Raw genomic sequence first — 18,176 nt, 5'->3', positions numbered from 1 at the left:
CTATTACTAGTGTTTTCAGAAATAATTCATTAGCTGCAAAAGTCTTATTTCTCAGGAAATGAAACAAAAAGTTTTCTGTTTCACTTTCCTTGTTAATTCCTTCCTTTCCATCTCCTTCAGTACTCTCCAGGCTGCAAAGTTGAGACATGAGGTCTTAGAGACTATGGAGACACATTTCAGGTGAACTTTTGGCCAGGTACCATAAGATGGTGTCTTTCATCAGTTCTAATATTTTATTCATGGTTTTCCGGGCAGGGTTTCTTGACCTGCCTAGCCCCACCTTGTAGAGGAGCAGTAGGATGTGTCAGTGGTGGCCTCTGGCTGCCAGAGCATCACCAGAGCTCAGTGGTGAAACACTGAAGGACTGGTTGGATCAGCCAGTCTCTCCCAGCAGAGACACACAGCCAGCATTAAGCAAGGGGGACCAAGGAAGAGGGACTACTTTCACCCCTAGTAACTCTAACAGCTCCATTTTTCATGTAGCGAGGAAGAACTGGGAAGAAATTATTTTCTCTGCACTTCATCTCTTTTGGTTTTGGTCCCAGAAGAAAAGCAACACATACAACTGAACGAGAGAGCAAGAGAGGAGACTTTTGTAGATTTTCTCTCAAAGAAAATAAAGCAGGGGTTGAAGTCAAGCTTCACGTGATAAATATTTTGCTCAACCTCACAATGTCTGAGAAATGCAAAACTAAATGTTTTGTAATTTCAAGGCTCTGAAGAATTGAAGGCCTTTCTGAAAGCCCTGAAGAGCACCAAAAGCTCTGAACTAACTGCACCTACCCTGGCTGCTCACTGCAAACCTGGATGAAGCTCCCTTGTTCTGCACAGAAGGGGCCCAGCTGTCTAAATCACCCCTGTCCGAGGAGAGAGGGAAGAGTCACACTGACAAGTATGTGAGTGGGAGATTCCACCCAGCTGTCTCTCTCATATACATCTCAACTTCGCTGACAAATTTAAGGAACACTCCTTTTCCCAGGACATGGAATTAAAACTTCAACATCTAGCAAGGCATGAAAAATACATTAATTATTTGCTTGTCCCAGAGAGCTCTTGGCTGAAAAATATTGCCATTAATCCAGGATTCTTGCACCCTACCGACCAGGATGCTGCAGAGCAGGCATTGTAAGCAGGATAGATTTAAAGACCAACACCGGACACACGTTACAACACTTGTCCTTGGGGAAGCTTTCCCAGGAGCCAGCAGCATCTAGGGTTTACCTTTACCTAATTAAACATGAATCACTGTAGTCTGATTAGAGATGATCTTCCCAGTACTCTTCTGACTAAATCGTGCTGTTTTGACACACTAGTTCAAGAGCTGTCACTTTAATTATGAGTGTTGATGCAGAAAACCAGCAGCAACAACAGCAAAAAAAATTACAAATCCCGAACTGCTAAAACCAGAGCTGTAATGGGATCAGTGGAGAGGCTGGTGGAGCTGCTTACTGTACATACATGCAGGAGGGGATGAGCATCCAGAGCATCTCACTGAGGGATCCTGAGCCCCTCACAGAAATGGTAAAGTTTACACTCCCCCTTTGACAGCTGAGAAGGTGAAGCAAGAGAAGAAGGGGAGGGGAGGAGAGAGGGAGGGAGGGAGGGAGGGAGGGAGGGAGAGGAGGGAGGAGGGAGGGGGGAGGGAGGGAGGGAGGGAGGGGAGGGGAGGGGAGGGGAGGGGAGGTGCAGTCTTGGGGGTTTGCAAGAGGTCAGGAGCTGAAAAGACAGCAGAGTCCCAGCCTTGCCACGCCGCTGCAGCTGGCACCACTTGTGAGACATCAAAGTGCTGAGCCCATGTTTGGTTGTGTTGTTTTTTTTGTTGGTTTTGGGTGTGTGGTTGTTTTTTGGGGGGGGGGTTGTTTTGTTTTTGTTGTGGGGGGGTTGTGGGGGTGGTGTGGGGGGGTGGGTGGTTGTTGTTTTTTTTTTTTTTTTTGTTTGGTTTTTGTTGTTTGGGGGGGGGGGGGGGTTGGGGTGGGGGTGGGGGGGGGGGGGGGTGGTTGGGGTTTTTTGGTTGTTGTTTTTGTTTTTTTTTGTGTTGTGGGTTGGTGGTTTTGTTTTGTTTTTTTTTTTTGGGTTGTTGTGGGTGGGGGGGGTGTGTGGGTTGTTGGGGGGGGTTTTTTGGGAGCCCAATATCAAATTATTGACATTTTCAGATAAGGCAGCAGGCAGCAATAATGAACATTTGCTACTTGAACCTTTTGGGGGGTGAGTTATCCTTTTCAAAAGAAATGGCTTCTTACTAGAAATAAACTTTCAACTTCTGTTTATTCTTTGAATTTCCTTCAAGTTGTTCACATTTTTATCTAAGAAAGTCTTTGCGGACACCAAAACTACCCAGTTGGTGTAGCATCTTCCAAGTCAACCCAAGATTGTGCATTCATGTTCAGGAAAAAAGAAAAAAACAACACAAAAAAGCCTTGGTTTTGAGACTTGCATTTAGCAGGAAATTAAAAACATTCATTCTCACCAACCTTCCTCATTTAGAAAAATCTCCTCCATCATTTCAATCCTACTTCCTAAAGAACAAGGTGAGAAAACAACTGCTCTGTCCCCCCAGCAAAGCTCTGGGTTTTCCCAGCTCTCCTCTCAGCAGCCCCCATGACCCACCACTTGTTTTCCCACTGTGTGATTCCTCCAGGCACAGCCCCCGAGCAGAGCAGTGACCCCAGTTCTCTCCAGTTAGACCTGATGCCTACATGAGTGAGCTGAGGGAACCCAACAGGAACCCTCCCAGCAACGAGTTTGTGACTCCAGAGCTCAGGGAGAGGAGTTTGAAACTGTTCCTAACTTTGAGATAAATTCCGAGACAATATACAATCTAGAACTCATATTCTCCAATCCTATTTACTCAAACATTCAGAACTTGCACTTCCCCTGGCACCCTGGGCATATTATTATACTATGCTTTCCTTCTGCAAAAAGCCAATTAACTGTACATGTCTGCACCTATTCTGCTAACTATATAATTTCGGAACAGCAGTGCAAACTGTCACGGAGTTATCAGCAAGAACTGTTCTGCAATAATTAATAGATGCAAAGATTAAGAAAATGAGCAAACTAGGCACACAAATTAACAGTCAATTATAACACAGTGATCTACAGGGCCAGGATCTTGGGTAAAACAAATTTCTGCACTAAGCTTTACCACCTCCTCACTATGACAGAAACCAAGGAGCAGACTGAACACAAGCTGATTGGAGAACTGGTTTTGATTTCCTTCTGTTTGTGCTCCAATCCAGTCTGGATTTTTTGCTTAACTTTTCATCATTAAAAATTGAGATCCTCAGCTGGAAAGCAGAGGGAAGTGTAGGAACATCAGTTGAGCTTAATTTGGCTTTTACATAAATCCGACTCACTGGTGTTTTGGTTTTATTTGCTCTTCTTTTCATGTGGAGCCAGGTGGGTGCCTAGAAGGTGAAGCTGCCTGTGCACAACTGGCAGTGCCACATTATTGGAGCCAAACAGGATGATTTATGGAAGATGAGGATTCAGCTCCTGGCTTTGCACATTTGCTGTGGGAGACGCTCTCCTGCTGATAACCAGTAGTGAAAGGTTTTTAGCGTTGTCATGGGAACAGCTATCATCTTCAGAGAGCAGCTTCTCCTCCATGCGAGACTGCCTTGCTTGTTTACAGTCCAAAGCCATTTTCTAGGAGTATTTAACCTTGGATTTCCAATAGTTTCACTTTTTCCAAAACCCAGGTAGTAGAAATTACAGAGATTATAATGATGAATGGTGATAAAACTCCTAAAGGGGAACAGGCAAGATCCAGTATGTGTCAACACAATCAGCTAATTTTCACTTGCAGAGAAAGTGATCTGACAGTTTCATTACCTTCTACTCAAAAGGCTCGCTGTTGCTCTCTCTCACACACATTTCCCCCAGGAATTTACCAACAGAATTTGTTCGTACAGTCACACAAGGTGTGGAGGTGAAGCCAGCACTTTTTAGGATGTGCTGATGCAGAGACATTTGCAATGCACACTGGGGCTTGCTGGGGCTGTCAGGGGAAGTCAGATGAACAAGAAGCTGTGGACAGAAGGGCAGGAACAAGTGTCTAGCTGACGAATTCTCCTCCAGGTTCCCTTGCATTGATGGTTCCCCACCGCCTGCCAGTGCAACAGCTGATTCCTGAAACACAGCCATTGCAGGAAGAAGGTGATAGAAAATATTTAAAATATCTGCTGAGATGCAGACTGAGTCCTGATTTCAGTGAAGCAGTCCCCACTCATCCCAACTACCTTACTGCTGCCTCTCTCCCCAGTCTTCAGCCTGCCAACATCTGAGGATCATTCCCACAGGACACAGTCCCCTTTTTTGTGGGCTTCCATTCCATACATAGTGCTATTCAGCAGATCAGGTAGGTGACAATGCCCCCCTCTTTTTGCAGCCCGGTGAGGAAATTAATTACTGAATATATCTTTTACTTCACTTAATCTGTTGCTCTTGGCTGGCTTGAGTTTTATTAAAATGACATTACTGTAAGCTTTTATAGTAATTTACATGTTGAATGCAGGTAAGAGCTACTCCTGGCCACAGCAGTTAAGATTTTTTCCTTCCTTATCTAAAAGCTTACATAACAAGCTAAGGAAGAGAAGAAAAACTCTAATATGACTTTCTCTTCCTCAAAGACTGAGAAAAATCCTGCCCACAAAGGCCATTACTGGCAGTCTTGGTAGTGCAATGCTGTGTGCTTGAGGCCTGACAATCCTACTTTAGAATTTCCAGTCCAAAAAAACCTCTTTATTTCAACCTTTACATAAGTTTTAAACATATCCCTGCCCAGCACTGATGGGCAATGATTTTCTCAAGCAGGGTTGCTAACCAGTTTCAGAGTATGCCTTTAGTAAACCAACAATGGGATTAGGAGGTACCAGGATTAAGACAGTGCAGAACTGTGCCTCCAGTGACCACCACGGAGATTTTGGAGCCAGGACTTTTCTGTTGCTGGCTCTGCCCCAGATGTGTTTCCCAGCTTCAAGCCATCCTTCATCCTCACTGGAGACTACCCAATTTGTACAACCTGGGTGGTCCCCATCTATCACCTCAAAGCTTCTTCAGTTCTCTGGGGAAAGGATGCTGAATGTGCAGAGACTTAACAATACCTCCATCCAACCTCAGGTGCCAGCACATACCCCCAGTTCCTAAGCCAGCTACCACTCACCAGAAATACTCATAAAGGGTCACCTGTAGAAACAAAATCCCCAGTGCTAAAAAATCAAAAACAGAATTGGCTTTATTTGACATCTGACAGGACTGTTAACCTTAGAGACATGGCTGGAGTGTCTTTACCCTCCACAAGTGTGCCACCCTAAAGTCAGTGAGATTTAGCGGACGAAGTGCAGTCCTGGCTCTGGCCCTGGCTTATTACATGAGCTTCACCACATCATTAAAACTCTGCAAGAAATTCATGGTAAGCAGCAAGGAGAAGAGTAATATACATAGAGTGCTCCACAGAGCTGCATGCAGTGCATTGTGAAACGAGTGGATCAAGGGAGAAGAATGAAAAATTCAACATGAAAACAAGAGCAAAACTCTTACTTCTGGCTGCCGGTGCCATCGCCATAGCAATGCTGACTCACGGAGTGCAGAGCTGGGTGCTGACATTCTACACAGACAGTGTGGCCCTCCCTGAGGTAGTGCATCCAGCGGGTGTACGAGTGGCGGCTGTGCAGGCAACCTGGCGTGATGGCCACAAGCTGGAACTTCACACAGTACCTGCAACCGAGCAACCGTGCAGGGCAGCTCAAAAACCAGGGCAGGCCCTGCACGGGGCTGCCAGAGCCACACTCACCTGGTGAGACCACAGATCACTAATTAAGAAAAACCAAACCAAACTAAAAAATCCCCACATCCAAGGTCATTAAAAGCAGAACATGTAGTGTACCTGCATTTTGACAAGGTTAAATAGGGAATAAAACTACTCTGATGCTTTCAGCTAACATATCAAAAATATCAGGTATAACTGGCATCTGTTTTCACCAACAGAGACACAGATTGGTCAAGCATTTGACTAATCTAATTCCAAGTCTGTTATCTGCTTGCTGAGCCACACTTCCTCTATCACCTCCTCTCAGTTAGTTAGAATGGGTTTTGTAGAGTAGCTTGTGACAGGAGTTAAGATTTGGTCTGTAAAGGTTTTCCTTGGGATGATCTCCTCCTGCAACCAGAGAAACTCTGCAGGTATGTGGCTGAGTCCCTGGGCTGAGCCTCCAACTTACCCTGCCCTTTCATTGCCATCAGCTGCAGCTCTTTTCTTCCTCGCTTTTCCAAACCCTCCTGTAGTTATTAATGCTGGGACTGTGTATACCAAAGAGAAAGGGTACAGAGCGTCAGTGGCAATGCTGCTGTAAGGCTCTTTGTGTCTGCAAAACAGCAAATATGGGCTTTTAATGTCATAGGGTTTTATCTTCAGCAGGAGACAGAAACAGTTCTAACTTTGATTTTCATATTATCCATGACTGTCAACCATTTCACTGAGAAAAGAATCTGTATAGCTGCCAGATTTTTGCCTGAGCAGAGTAAGCCTACTTATAGGTATACCGAAAGAGGAGGCAATATTCACTTAATGCCAACACTCAACAGGTTTGAAGAAGTCAGCTGCAGCTGACATCCAGACTGGACAGATTTTGATCCCAAAATACCAACCACAATGACAAGCGATTCTTCTAAAAGAATCAGTAAAGGCATTCCATAAAAATCTGATTTGAACAAACTAAACCTAGGGTTTTTCTCCAGAAACTATGTGGAGGTCTCATCTGCCTGCACTCTATTCCAGTGCAGAGAAGTCATATCTCACCCATAGGAGGTATTACTCCTTTGCAACTTTTTGCAGATAACTCATAAAATGTCACAGCAAATGGCAGGCACCACTTCCAACAGTGTCCTGGGAAGGACATGTCTAAGCCCATGTGTGAAGAACTCAGTTCTCAATTAGCCCAGTCAGGCCCAGGCCAAACATATCGGTGTCCAAAAACAATTCTTCAAATAGAATAAAAATCAGCTCTGCTGATCCAAACCAGAGTCCTCCCTGTGATTACCCTGACACCTTTCAGTGGACTTACTCAAGGACTGTTGGCACTCTGTCCCTTGCCGAGTCCAATACTCTACTCAGCCAGCCCTCTCCTCCAGAGCAGGACATGCTTCTCCCCCGTTCCTGGACTCCTGGATGATGTGCCTCATCCGGACACGATATGTTGTCTTGCAAGGCTCCATACAGCCACTCCAGGCGCTCCACTGAGATACAACACAGGGGATAACTGGGAGAAGAGCAAAAAATGGAGATGTGGAAAGATACCGGAATGATGTCAGTAAGATGCCTTCTCCAGAAAAAAAACCACTATTTCGCATAGCTCTGTACAACCGTCCTTATTTCAGATCTGTCCCATAGCTGTCTTGGGCAGTTCTCAGTAGTTCTCCTCCAGGCTCCTCCACCTTCCCCACAAGGCACGCTGAGTCCGGCGGTGCCTGGACTGCGGCCAGAGGTGAACAGGGCCGGTCCGCTCGAGGGCAGCGGGACCCGCGGGGCCGGGAGCGGCTGCGGCCGCAGTCCCTCACCTGGGCAGGCCTGCGCGTAGTCGTGGCAGCAGTCGAGGGTGCGGGCGCACGCCTGGTCGCAGTAGCAGGGCCCGGTGGAGCCGTCGGGCCGCCGGCCGGCGCTCAAGCACGTGGGGTCGCGGCCGGGGCAGCACAGCCCGCGGGCGGCGCAGCCGGAGGAGCGGCGGAGTAGGGCAGGCGGCGGCAGCAGCAGCAGCAGCAGCAGCGCCGGGAGCCAGCGGCGACTGCCGGCCATGGCCTCGGGGCTCCGCCACCTGCGCTGCCGCCGCTCGTCCGGCTGTGGCGGGGCGCTGGGGCGGAGGAGCGGCGCAGGAGGTGGCCGCACTGGGCGGGGCCGGGGCGAGTCCTGTGGCGGCCGCTTCCCCGGGACCGCGGTGCCAGCGCGTACCCAGACCGGGCACAGCCCGCTGTACCCGCTGTGCTGGTGCTGTGCCGCGGCTGTGCCCGCTGTGCTGGGGTTGTACCGGGGCTGTACCGGACCGTGCCGGGGCTGTGTCCAGTGCCCTGGGGTGTCCAGTGCCCGCAGTGTCCGCAGCCCTGGGGCAGCAAGTGCGGCTCATACCAACACCCTCATCCCCTGCCGCACCCTCTGTGGCACCTCACGCAGGCCGAGCACCCGACAGCCCTGTGGACTCATCAAACCTAAAACTCTTCAACCCTGGCTGCTGACATTTACCCTACAGATTATCGAAATATTATCATCAAAAACAGATGATCAAGGAGACAATTTTATTTTTTGCCAGATTTAACTCCTGCATACCTCAGAATCCATTAACAAATGGAAAGTACTTCATTGTCAGTACAGCAGCTCCTAAGGAGCACAATCCAGCTGGCTATGCTACCTCTACAGAATTATCCTGAATTTTCTTCTTAATTCAAAATGCAAGAAGCTTAGAGAGATTACAGCCACTCCTGTGAATTATTTAGCTATTCACTACAAAGCAAAAGGCTTTACTGTAACTTTTTAATCAAGGAGCTTGCTCTAAAATATTGATCACAACAGATGTTATACCTTGCTGAACACTGAACTGGGATTTATAAAACCCACACACTGATTTTCTTTGCAAGTGATTATGCTATTGTACTAAAACTGGGTATGGACAGAGTGTTCCCATTTCAGGGAAACTGAAGCAAAGATGTTTCTAGAAAAAACAGAAAATAACATTAGAGGACAGGTTAACACCTTCAGTATGTATAATTCTGGAGGCATGGACACAGAGGAGACCTGGCACTGCATCAGCTTGGGCATAACATGGTAAAATGTTACAAAAAGATAAGAAATAAAATGAACTTTAGCTTCTTTGTATATCACTGGATGTCTGCACCAAAGAACAGACATCTCATTTTCTTGGCAGTGGTCAGATATTGTCACCTGGGAAATTGCACTTGTGACAAATCCTTCTGTGGGCAAGAGGCAAAAAGGGGGGAGAAGAAATCCGTGGCTATGGGGTCTAGGAAGTAGGAGTTTAAAGATACCAGGTGTTAACTCCTGCCTCTGCCAATGAGTCACTTACTACGTGGCATCAGGTAAGTCATTTAACCAATGTATGTCTCGTTCTTGATCTAGAACAGGAAGGACATTCAAAAGGAGATTGCATTACTCAGCTAATTAGTTCACACACAAGAACCGGGAGTGGCTCTTGCGCAATTTCCTGAGGGGCAGTAACAGAGCACACTTCCCAGGCCCAGCTCTCCTGCTGCCATGCTCCACATCCCCTGCCAACAACTGAGGTAGGACGAACACCTTCACATTATTCTGAGATACACAGACTGAAAGAAAATTAGCTTCAGAAGGCTATGGGTCCACATCAAAAGTGCAATGTTGACTGCCCCTGTGCTGTTAGGAAAATTGGATCTGGGTCCAGGCATCTCAGTAGAGCTTTTAGTCAATCCCGCCAGCAAGTTCTTAGGAGCAAACTTTCTTATCTTACATTCCTCTAGATCATGTTAGCAGGAAACCAAAAGCACTGACACAAGTGACATCTCTTATCAGCACTGCACAGTCCAGATGTGCATGGTCCAGATGTGCAGTCAAGATGTGCTCATTCCTTTGCAATATGGTCCAAAGAGGGCAAAACCAGTTTTTGCTTCCACAAGAAAAGTTAGGCTGTCAACTGCTCTGCTTTCAACAACTCACAGCAAACTGTGACAGCAAGTGGGATGAGTTACAGCTGCAGAAGCCGAGAGCACAAGGCAGCATGCATACAGCTCTCACAGGACATGGGCACTGTTCCTATTCTTCCAGTTCCTGAGGTCTTTACCCTCACTATGAGGGAAATGAAGATGAATAAACCCTGCAATGAACACTGCTACAACTCTCTCTTACAGGGCTACCAGCCTCACTATCTCTCAGGGACCCTCTATAGTTTTAACCAGGCAAACCGACAGGAAACCACAACTCACCTGTTGCTGAACCCAGTGCTGCATTCCTGAAGGCCTGAGAGATCCTGTCTTCTGTTAGCCTTGCAGACCTCCCAGGAAGCTTTATGTCTTCCCCTTCCCAGGTCTTGAGCCACAGATCTCTGGGCACACGGCGGGCCGGGGCAGCCCTGAGGGGCGGCACAGCGACACAGCGCCCCCTGCCGGCCGGCAGGGATGCAGGTGTACCTGTGACAGAACCCTGACCCGGGCTAGCCAAACCCCGCCCCGGGCTAGCCAAACCCCGCCCCGGGCTAGCCAAACCCCGCCCCGGGCTAGCCAAACCCCGCCCCGGGCTAGCCAAACCCCGCCCCGGGCTAGCCAAACCCCGCCCCGGGCTAGCCAAACCCCGCCCCAGGCTAGCCAAACCCCGCCCCAGGCTAGCCAAACCCCGCCGCTGGCATTCAGGGGTTGCCTACAGGGGATTAATAACCTACCATCAGTTTCAAATTTCATCTGATGCATGTATGCAATAGCAGCGGAGCTTGAAACCTGGCCTGAGCAACTGTTCTTGCAGAGGTAATAAAACATGCCAAGAACATGTTTCAGATGCATCTGTCCCTCCTAGCTCCCAGTGGACAAGCACTTTCCCCTCCCTAGAGAATGTTGGCTGGTAGGTCTGCTCACTACAATAATGGAAGTAATTATATTAGCAGCAGTTCTGGTCCATCATCAATAAGCTGTTTCAAGAGATCATGCTGCTTACATTAACTGAATGAGAAAAATCCCTACTCAAATTTAATTGAAGACTGCTTTCAATGCTGAATAATAGCTGATTTTTCATCATTGCTGTTTCCTATTAAGCATGCATGTCAAAGGCCACCATCAGCTCAGACATAAAAAAATCCTGCCCCAGAACCACTGAAGCTTTTATTTGTTCTTTCAACTAGCACAAACTCCACTAACACCAAACATGCAGTCACTGTAAGTAACTTCCAATCCAGCAGAACAAGGCTGCCAGGTGGCCACGAGGCTGCAGGGGCAGGGCTTTAACCCATCCCTGATTCACAGACCTGCCACACTGCTTCGCAGCAGCAGCACGTGGGGAACAGCTACTTCCATTCATCACTCACAGCAGCACACTTGCCCTACTCCCTAAACAACTGGGAGATCTGGCAATGGGGCAGTTAAACATGGGTCAAAAGAATTTCAGTTACTAGACAAGTTCATGCAGTACTCAGATTTTATTAAAAACAGGCTCTCAACAGTACAGAAACACACTGTGCTGCAGCATCCCAGGCATCCCTTGCCATTTCACAGGCTGCCAGGGATACACCACTAATGCTTTCTGGATGGCAGGGGAGAACCAAGCCCTGACTCCTTTCCTTACACACAAAGCCATCCCCCATACCTGACAACTGCGCTGAGAAGCTTCCTTGCCACTAATGACTGTGCAGCAAGATAACATGAGCTGTCAGGCAGGGAATGCAGCCCCTGCAGACCAAGGCATCCAACTGCATTAAACATGCAGCCAGTTCCAGAATATATTCCAGTTACATGCCTTGTACCCAGGGGACAAAAAATGTAACACCCTCCATCTCAGTTGGCAGGACACAAATTCATCACTGACAGCTGAGGAAAGGCCAGAGCTGTCACAGAGTGATGTGAATACTGCGGCTTGGATGAGGATCCCAGGCAGCAGCATGGGAGCAGCAGAACCATCCATCTTCTTTAGCAGAACACTGAAACACAAGCAGGACCCAGGACAACTTCTTACAAGTCTCAACCTGTCAAGAGAACATCCAACATCATTTTGTCTACTAACTCTACCACAAACGGCAAACACACAACGTTCAAATCCACCCCAGCCCCCATAAAAACCACCATTAGACAAGGGCTGCTCTGCAAAAAAAAGAAGCTTCCTCTATGGCACTCCAAACAGGATGAACTCAAAATGCACTGTGGGAGCCTTTAGAGCAAGACTTGCCATCTGCCTGGGGGATCCCACAGAGCAGAGTGCCAGAGAAACATTCAGTCAGCTCAACCAGCTCTACCATTTGACACTGAGCACTTGAGTCCTTTTGCATCCGGAAGCACAGAGAGAGTGCACAATCCTGCTCTTCAGAGACTTCAGCCTCCCTGGAGACAGAGCAGCTGCACCTTAATAGCGACACAAGGCTGGAAGTGGACCTTGTCAGAGCACTGCACAAGCAACTTCCTTGGATAAAATGCGTCCTTTCCTTTTTTTTTTAATTAAAGCCAGTGAACATAGGTGAATTAAAGACTTACCATTCTCCCCTGACAAAGGGGCACACATGGTGGAGCAAACCAGACAACTGCCCTCATCACACACTTCTTCACTGTCAGCTGCAACCTTAACTTCAGGTCTGCCCAAGGTTCAACCCCCCATCTCTGCCTTCACAGTGCCCTGTGGGTAAAGCCAAAGGGAACTGTCACCATCATGCCCTTAATTTCAGTATTTTGGACATCTGGTAACACCAGGGTGGGAGACACAGCAGCACTTCCCTGCTAGTGCATCAGACATGATCTGGCTTGAACAGCAAGAAATCAACACTGTCGCTCTGATGGGGAAAAAATTCAGTCATCACTTACACTAGCAAGTCTCCAGGAGCTGTAGCTGCACCCACACCTCCGCTGGCAGAACCACAGGCACCATGGGCAAATGACAGAGGAAATGGCAGAGCTGTGCCGACATTTGCAATCCCTTCACACTGCTCTAAGCTGGCCAGCATGAGTCAGGGCAGAAAAGCCTTGCCAGCAGTACCTCTTGAAGGGCCACACTTCAGCCAAAATGGTTCCTGTTCCTCACTGGGGCAGCCCATCGCCCATATATCTCTGTGCAGTGATGTTAAAATGAACTCTGAACACAATGGAGCAAGGAAGCAAACAGGACAGAGCTGTAATCCCTATCCTGCTCCAGCTCAGCACACACAGGGGCAACTTGCAGCTTCCTTGCCCTGCTGGTTTGGTTGCTGTTAAGTAGCCACACCTGGCACTTTGGACGTGATGGAACAGGTGGCCCAAAGAACCTCATTGCAATGCTTCTGCAAGGAGGAAAATCCCTGTACTCTCACTTTTACAATACCTAGGCTAACACTCATTAGTCTAGTCTCAAGAGATAAACTGAAACCAACTCCCTTGCAGAAAGGTATTTCCTCCCCTCTTTTTTAAATTTAATTTAAAAATGTGATTCATATTTACTTCAAAGACTTACCATTATTTGCTCGCGCTTCAGGCATGATGGAGCGAACTAGACAACTGCCCTCATCACACACTTCTTCACTGTCAGCTGCAACCTTAACTTCAGGTCTGCCCAAGGTTCAACCCCCCATCTCTGCCTTCACAGTGCCCTGTGGGTAAAGCCAAAGGGAACTGTCACCATCATGCCCTTAATTTCAGTATTTTGGACATCTGGCAACACCAGGGTGGGGGACACAGCAGCACTTCCCTGCTAGTGCATCAGACATGACCTGGCTTGAACAGCAAGGAATCAACACTGTCGCTCTGATGGGGAAAAAATTCAGTCATCACTTACACTAGCAAGTCTCTAGCTGTAGCTGCACAGCCAGGCAGCTCTGCCACACCCTCACCTCCCCTGGCAGAACTATGGGTAAAGAGGGAGTTCATGTAAATCCTTCCCCCAAAATAGGTAGCTGGTTGGCATGCTTTACGGGCTCACTGGACACAGAAATATTCCAAAAACACTGGTAACACCGATGTATGGGGGCTCCAGAGCAGACTGTAAGACAGCCAAGACACTGAACAGGAAAAGAGGCAACAGGCAGACTTCAACAGGTCATTGCCTTTTGCAGCCCCAGGTCCGCTGTCCACGTGAGGCTCCCGTTCCCCGCAGGCAAGCGCGGCGCTGCCCATGCGGCCGTGAGCGCCAGGACCGCGCGGTGCCCGGGGCACGGCAGGGCAGGAGCCCCGAGCGCCATCCGGAGCCACCAAACACCGCCCGCGGGAGGGACCACACCTGGCACCTCCAGTGACACCATCCCGGCAATGCAAGGCCCAAGTAATTCAGGGACTCCTTTGAAAGAGCGAATATACATACGTGTGTTTTTAGATCAGCACGGAGCAGTTTTACTTACCGCTCGGTCCTGGCAGGGGCTCAGGCCTGCAGGCACACGCCGCGGAAATGCCCCCATCTCCGGCCTGGCTCCGGGCCCAGAGCTCCCGCAGGCACCCTGGGGGGAAACAAAAGGCAGTGAGCACCGGGAGCAGCAGACAGGCAGCAGCGGCCCGCGGCCGCTCCACTGGTGCATCAGACACGACCTGGCTTGGACAGCGAGAGTCAACACTGTCGCTCTGACGGGGAAAGAGTCATCACAGCTACCAGCGAATGCCTGGACACGGCCGGGGAGCTCCGTGTGACCTTCCCGGGAAAAGCGCCCGGAGCCCGGTAATGCCCACTCGGGACAGGCCCCGAGGCCGAGCGGGAGCGAGGCGGTCACACGGCGCGGCGAATACCTCGGCGATCGGGAGGGCACGGAGACGCCTCCGGCCGCCCGCAGAGTTCCAACCGCCACCCCCCTCCCCGGGCAGAGGAATCCCAGACCCACCCAGCCCCGCCACTACTTACCCCAACCTCGGCCGCTCCGGAGCAAGAGGCCGCAGCGGGCCGCGCGAGGTGCTTTATGCGCGCCGCGGGCTCCGCCCCGGACCGCCCCACTCCCCGCGCTGGGGGCGCCGCTTCGCCGCCATGTCGGGCGGTGTCGTGGGGGTGTGCGAGCTGGTCTGCGCCATCCCCGTCTCGCTGCGCTCCCTGGCCAGGGGCTGCGCTCCCGAGGAGGTGCTGGGCCGGGCCGGGCCGGGCCGCCCTCCCGCCGCTACCGCGAGCTCGGAGCTGGGGAAGGCGGCGGGAGGCGCGGCCGCCATTTGGCCGTGCCGTGCGGTGTGGGAGCTGCGCCGCATGGCGGGGCTGGCTGTGCGGGGGAGGGCGGCGGAGCGGGGCGAGCGGCGGAACCCGGGGTATCGGTACGTCTTCTGTTCTTTACCGGGTTGGAGGAGCGTGGCTGTGGACACTTAATTTTCTTTTACAGAGGAAAAAAACCGGTTCGGAGATGTTCAGTGACTTGTCCAAAGGCACGCGCAGATGCAGCGCCAACATCCATCACGCCCGTGCTCCCCCGAGCCCGGAGCAGCAGCCCCAGCAGGCTGCTCGGGGCTGCTCGCTGCGCCCCAGCTCGGCTGGGGTTGGTGTGGCGGGGGAGCACTGCCCCTGTCTGGGGTACACATCACAGTCAGCTGCTTGGCTTCTAGGTGCTTTAGACAGGCAAATTATGTTGCGGTAAATAATCTGCCCCTGAGTTATGTCAGGAATGGAAAAGAGAGCAAGGCACGTGTCTTAAATGAAGACAGCCCAGTTTGTAACCCAAGCCACTGCCGTGAGTGGTGATTTTTATAGCTAAAAATTCACCTTGGAAAGGGGGTGGGAATTCAGTCATCCGGCTCTAGTGGAGACCTACCACATGCCATTCCTGAATACTCGTGGAAGGTATTCCCAGAGCCCTACACTCCAGCAGCGTGTGCATCTCTTCGTGTATAACGAGGGGGTGGCTGTACTGCAGGAGCTGCCACCGCATGATCCCGAGCTGTTCCCTCCCTCCCGGCACCTGCCGGGGAAGGCAGGAACTTCTGTCTCTGGAATAGCACCAGCTGAGGAGATGAGGTTGAAATGGAGTCACGCAGGGGCACAGGCAGGGAGAGAACAAAGCCAGAAACATTTACATCATCTGGGACTAAACACAGGAGATGAACAGCTATGTCCTGCAGGAAGAAGCTCTGGTCCAGACTAGCTCAGAATCATGTCATGGCTCCATGCTTTGTTTTTTTCTGTTTGTAAAATGCACACAGGTTCTACCCAGACTCGAGGCACAGCCACTTGGTTCCTCCTTCCAAGGTGTGAGAAGGGTCAGCAGTGTGTGACTTGTCCTGTAAGCACTTCACAAACCAGACATGACCTTGGTACCAGGTCCTACCACCTCATCAGGGATTTGGTCACAAGGGCTCCTGCCTGAGCTGATTGGGAGGTCAGTGCATTCTCTTGGACCAGTGGAAGGGGCAGGGTATGCTTGAAATGGGATGAGAGCAGGGAAAGGCACCTGGTCAGTTTGTTGGCTGGTTTCCATCTCGAAATGGAAACATATTTGCGAAAGCTCTGCAAATATGCCTGGGGCAGCCACAGGAGGTGTTTTAGATGCTCTGAAAGATAAGCTTGCCTTTTTTTATTCACTTTCTTGTCCACACATTCTGCAGGGACAGGCAGGAGGTCAGGCAGAAACTGAGTAAATTCAGCTACTGTTAAAATGCTTTTTCCAAATTAAGTGTGCTTGCAGGCAACTAATTTTTGAAAGCAGCTTATCAAACTGGACTTGTGGAATAAATTTCAGTGCTGTTAATCCAAGTTCCAGAAAACCAAAAGATGAAAAGACAATCAAAGGAAGGACATTTTAAGAGGATTACAGGGAAAACTAATCTTGTTACACTGCAAACCCATGTCACATGCATAACACAAAAGGAACTGTAAATGTGATTTGTATAGCCTAGTTTGGCAAGGAAGGGAAAGTGGGGAGGTCTGACATAGTCAACAGCTGTAGCAGAGCTTAGTATTAAATTTATTTGATTTTATGTTTGGATTTTATTCTCCTTGGCAAAACCAAGTGGAAAATGTCTTTAGCTAAATGAGTTCTTCAGCTCAGTCAGTCTCATTGGCTGCCTCTTGAGGAACGTCCTGAGTTCAAAGTCTCTCCAGTCCCAGTTCTCCTCCTTGTTTCCATGCAGTGGAGCTCTAGTGCCCCACAGCCCATCCCAGGGTGTTGGGGGACTCTCCTGTGCCCCTGCCCAGCCTCACAGGTGTGTCCAGGATGAGGGTAAATGGCTAAGTCATGTTTGGGTTTTTTAAAGTACCACAGCTCCAGAAGAATGTATTTGTATTCTCTGTCAGCCCTCCCAGGGACTGTGTTAGCATCTCCTGTGTGCCAGCACACAAGTGCCAGGACAGAATCATTCTTTTCTCTGGGCAGGGGAGACTTGGCAAAAGAAGAAATGTTCGTGGATTGCTAAACAAGGCCTTGTTAGATTAAATGTTTCACATGCCATCATCCAAGTGCTACATTGTTATGTTTGGGGGTTTTATTAAATGAGAACTGATTATATGAAGAAATCCAAACTTTAGATGGGATACAACCTCTGCTTTCCCAAAATAATAACATAAACCAGAAAATCAGCACCTGATGCCTACAATATTTTTGACACTTTTAATACAGATTGTGATTTTCCAGCAAACGGACTTTGTTTAAAAAAAGGTAGGCATCAAGAAAGCCATGAAAAGATCTCTCTGAACTGGTGGGTCAGCAGCTTCACTGTGATAGTCAAAATGAAGCAGTCAGCAAACGATGGGGGTTGGTAAAAAAGCTTCATGAGCTTCTGCCAAATCACACACACTGTTCTTTTAGAACAGGAAAAATCCCAAACACAAAATGCACAGAATGGATCATTGCCTTGGCTCCAGGCTGCTTCCCATTGAGCTCTCCTACAGAGCCTTTTACAAGAGCTAAAAGATGCATTTTAGCTATCTTGCAAGTAAACATTCCCAAAAACATTTGGCACAAATGCTGTTAGGTCTTCATCCTTGAAACCAAGAATGATGGATCATGAAGTTACATCTCTTCCTTGGGTAGTCGGGCTTTCACGCACTGAAACCACGAGTGAGGTCCAACTCCGTACTCTGCTCTGGGCAGCCCTGCTTGCAAAATGGCTGCAAGCTTAAAAGGCTGGGGCAGTACTGGGGTCAGTTCTGAGAGGAAACAAGAGCACTGTCTCAGCTGTGTCTCCTGCCTTTGCTGCATCAGGCACAGACGAGACAACAGGAAAAGGGACTGTAGTATTTTAGAAAAGCCCCACTTTTATCCAGCGCTCACATCAGCTTACCCAGAATCCACGTGGTGCCATGGAGTCTCCCACAAGGATGTGATTGCAGCAAGGTGTGGGCAAGGAGACACTTCTCTTACACAGCCCCTCGAGGGGATCAGGGTGTTTAACCGCATTGAACAGCTTCCTGTGGCAAAGTGCCTTAATCCAGCTTCCTAATAAAACACACCATTAGCCACAAGTGACTGCTGTGGAACAGTCCCAAGAGTACACACCAGTCCCATCCACGGAGAAAACTCAACAGCAGCAGGTGAAAGTAGGGAGAACCTGGGCCCACTGCTGTCAGTGTGCTCCCTGCTTTCCAG

General features: G+C 49.3%; 3 non-coding genes and 1 pseudogene across 4 annotated transcripts; all 4 read right to left on the bottom strand.

Annotated features, from left to right (window-relative positions):
* Positions 1 to 2,246: 2,246 nt before the first annotated feature.
* On the bottom strand, positions 2,247 to 15,524 carry LOC146428489 (uncharacterized; annotated as a pseudogene). The gene is made up of 9 exons (XR_014856080.1): positions 15,408 to 15,524; positions 14,522 to 14,768; positions 14,031 to 14,126; positions 13,242 to 13,286; positions 7,558 to 8,094; positions 7,065 to 7,259; positions 6,222 to 6,300; positions 5,542 to 5,718; positions 2,247 to 4,131 (listed from the first exon to the last, which is right to left on the bottom strand). The product of XR_014856080.1 is annotated as an uncharacterized LOC146428489 (transcript).
* Positions 12,444 to 12,534, bottom strand: LOC146428492 (small nucleolar SNORD12/SNORD106). The gene has a single exon (XR_014856087.1). It is a non-coding gene; the product is annotated as a small nucleolar SNORD12/SNORD106 (small nucleolar RNA).
* On the bottom strand, positions 13,387 to 13,477 carry LOC146428491 (small nucleolar SNORD12/SNORD106). The gene has a single exon (XR_014856088.1). It is a non-coding gene; the product is annotated as a small nucleolar SNORD12/SNORD106 (small nucleolar RNA).
* LOC146428490 (small nucleolar SNORD12/SNORD106) lies at positions 14,195 to 14,279 on the bottom strand. Its single transcript, XR_014856089.1, has one exon. It is a non-coding gene; the product is annotated as a small nucleolar SNORD12/SNORD106 (small nucleolar RNA).
* Positions 15,525 to 18,176: the final 2,652 nt, after the last annotated feature.

This window comes from Lichenostomus cassidix, chromosome 20, assembly GCF_008360975.1.
Source record: "Lichenostomus cassidix isolate B80296 chromosome 20, HeHo_3.0, whole genome shotgun sequence".
NCBI classification, from domain to species: Eukaryota; Metazoa; Chordata; class Aves; order Passeriformes; family Meliphagidae; genus Lichenostomus; species Lichenostomus cassidix.
The sequence above is the reverse complement of the archived record's forward strand: the minus strand, read 5'-3'. Positions and strand labels throughout refer to the sequence as shown.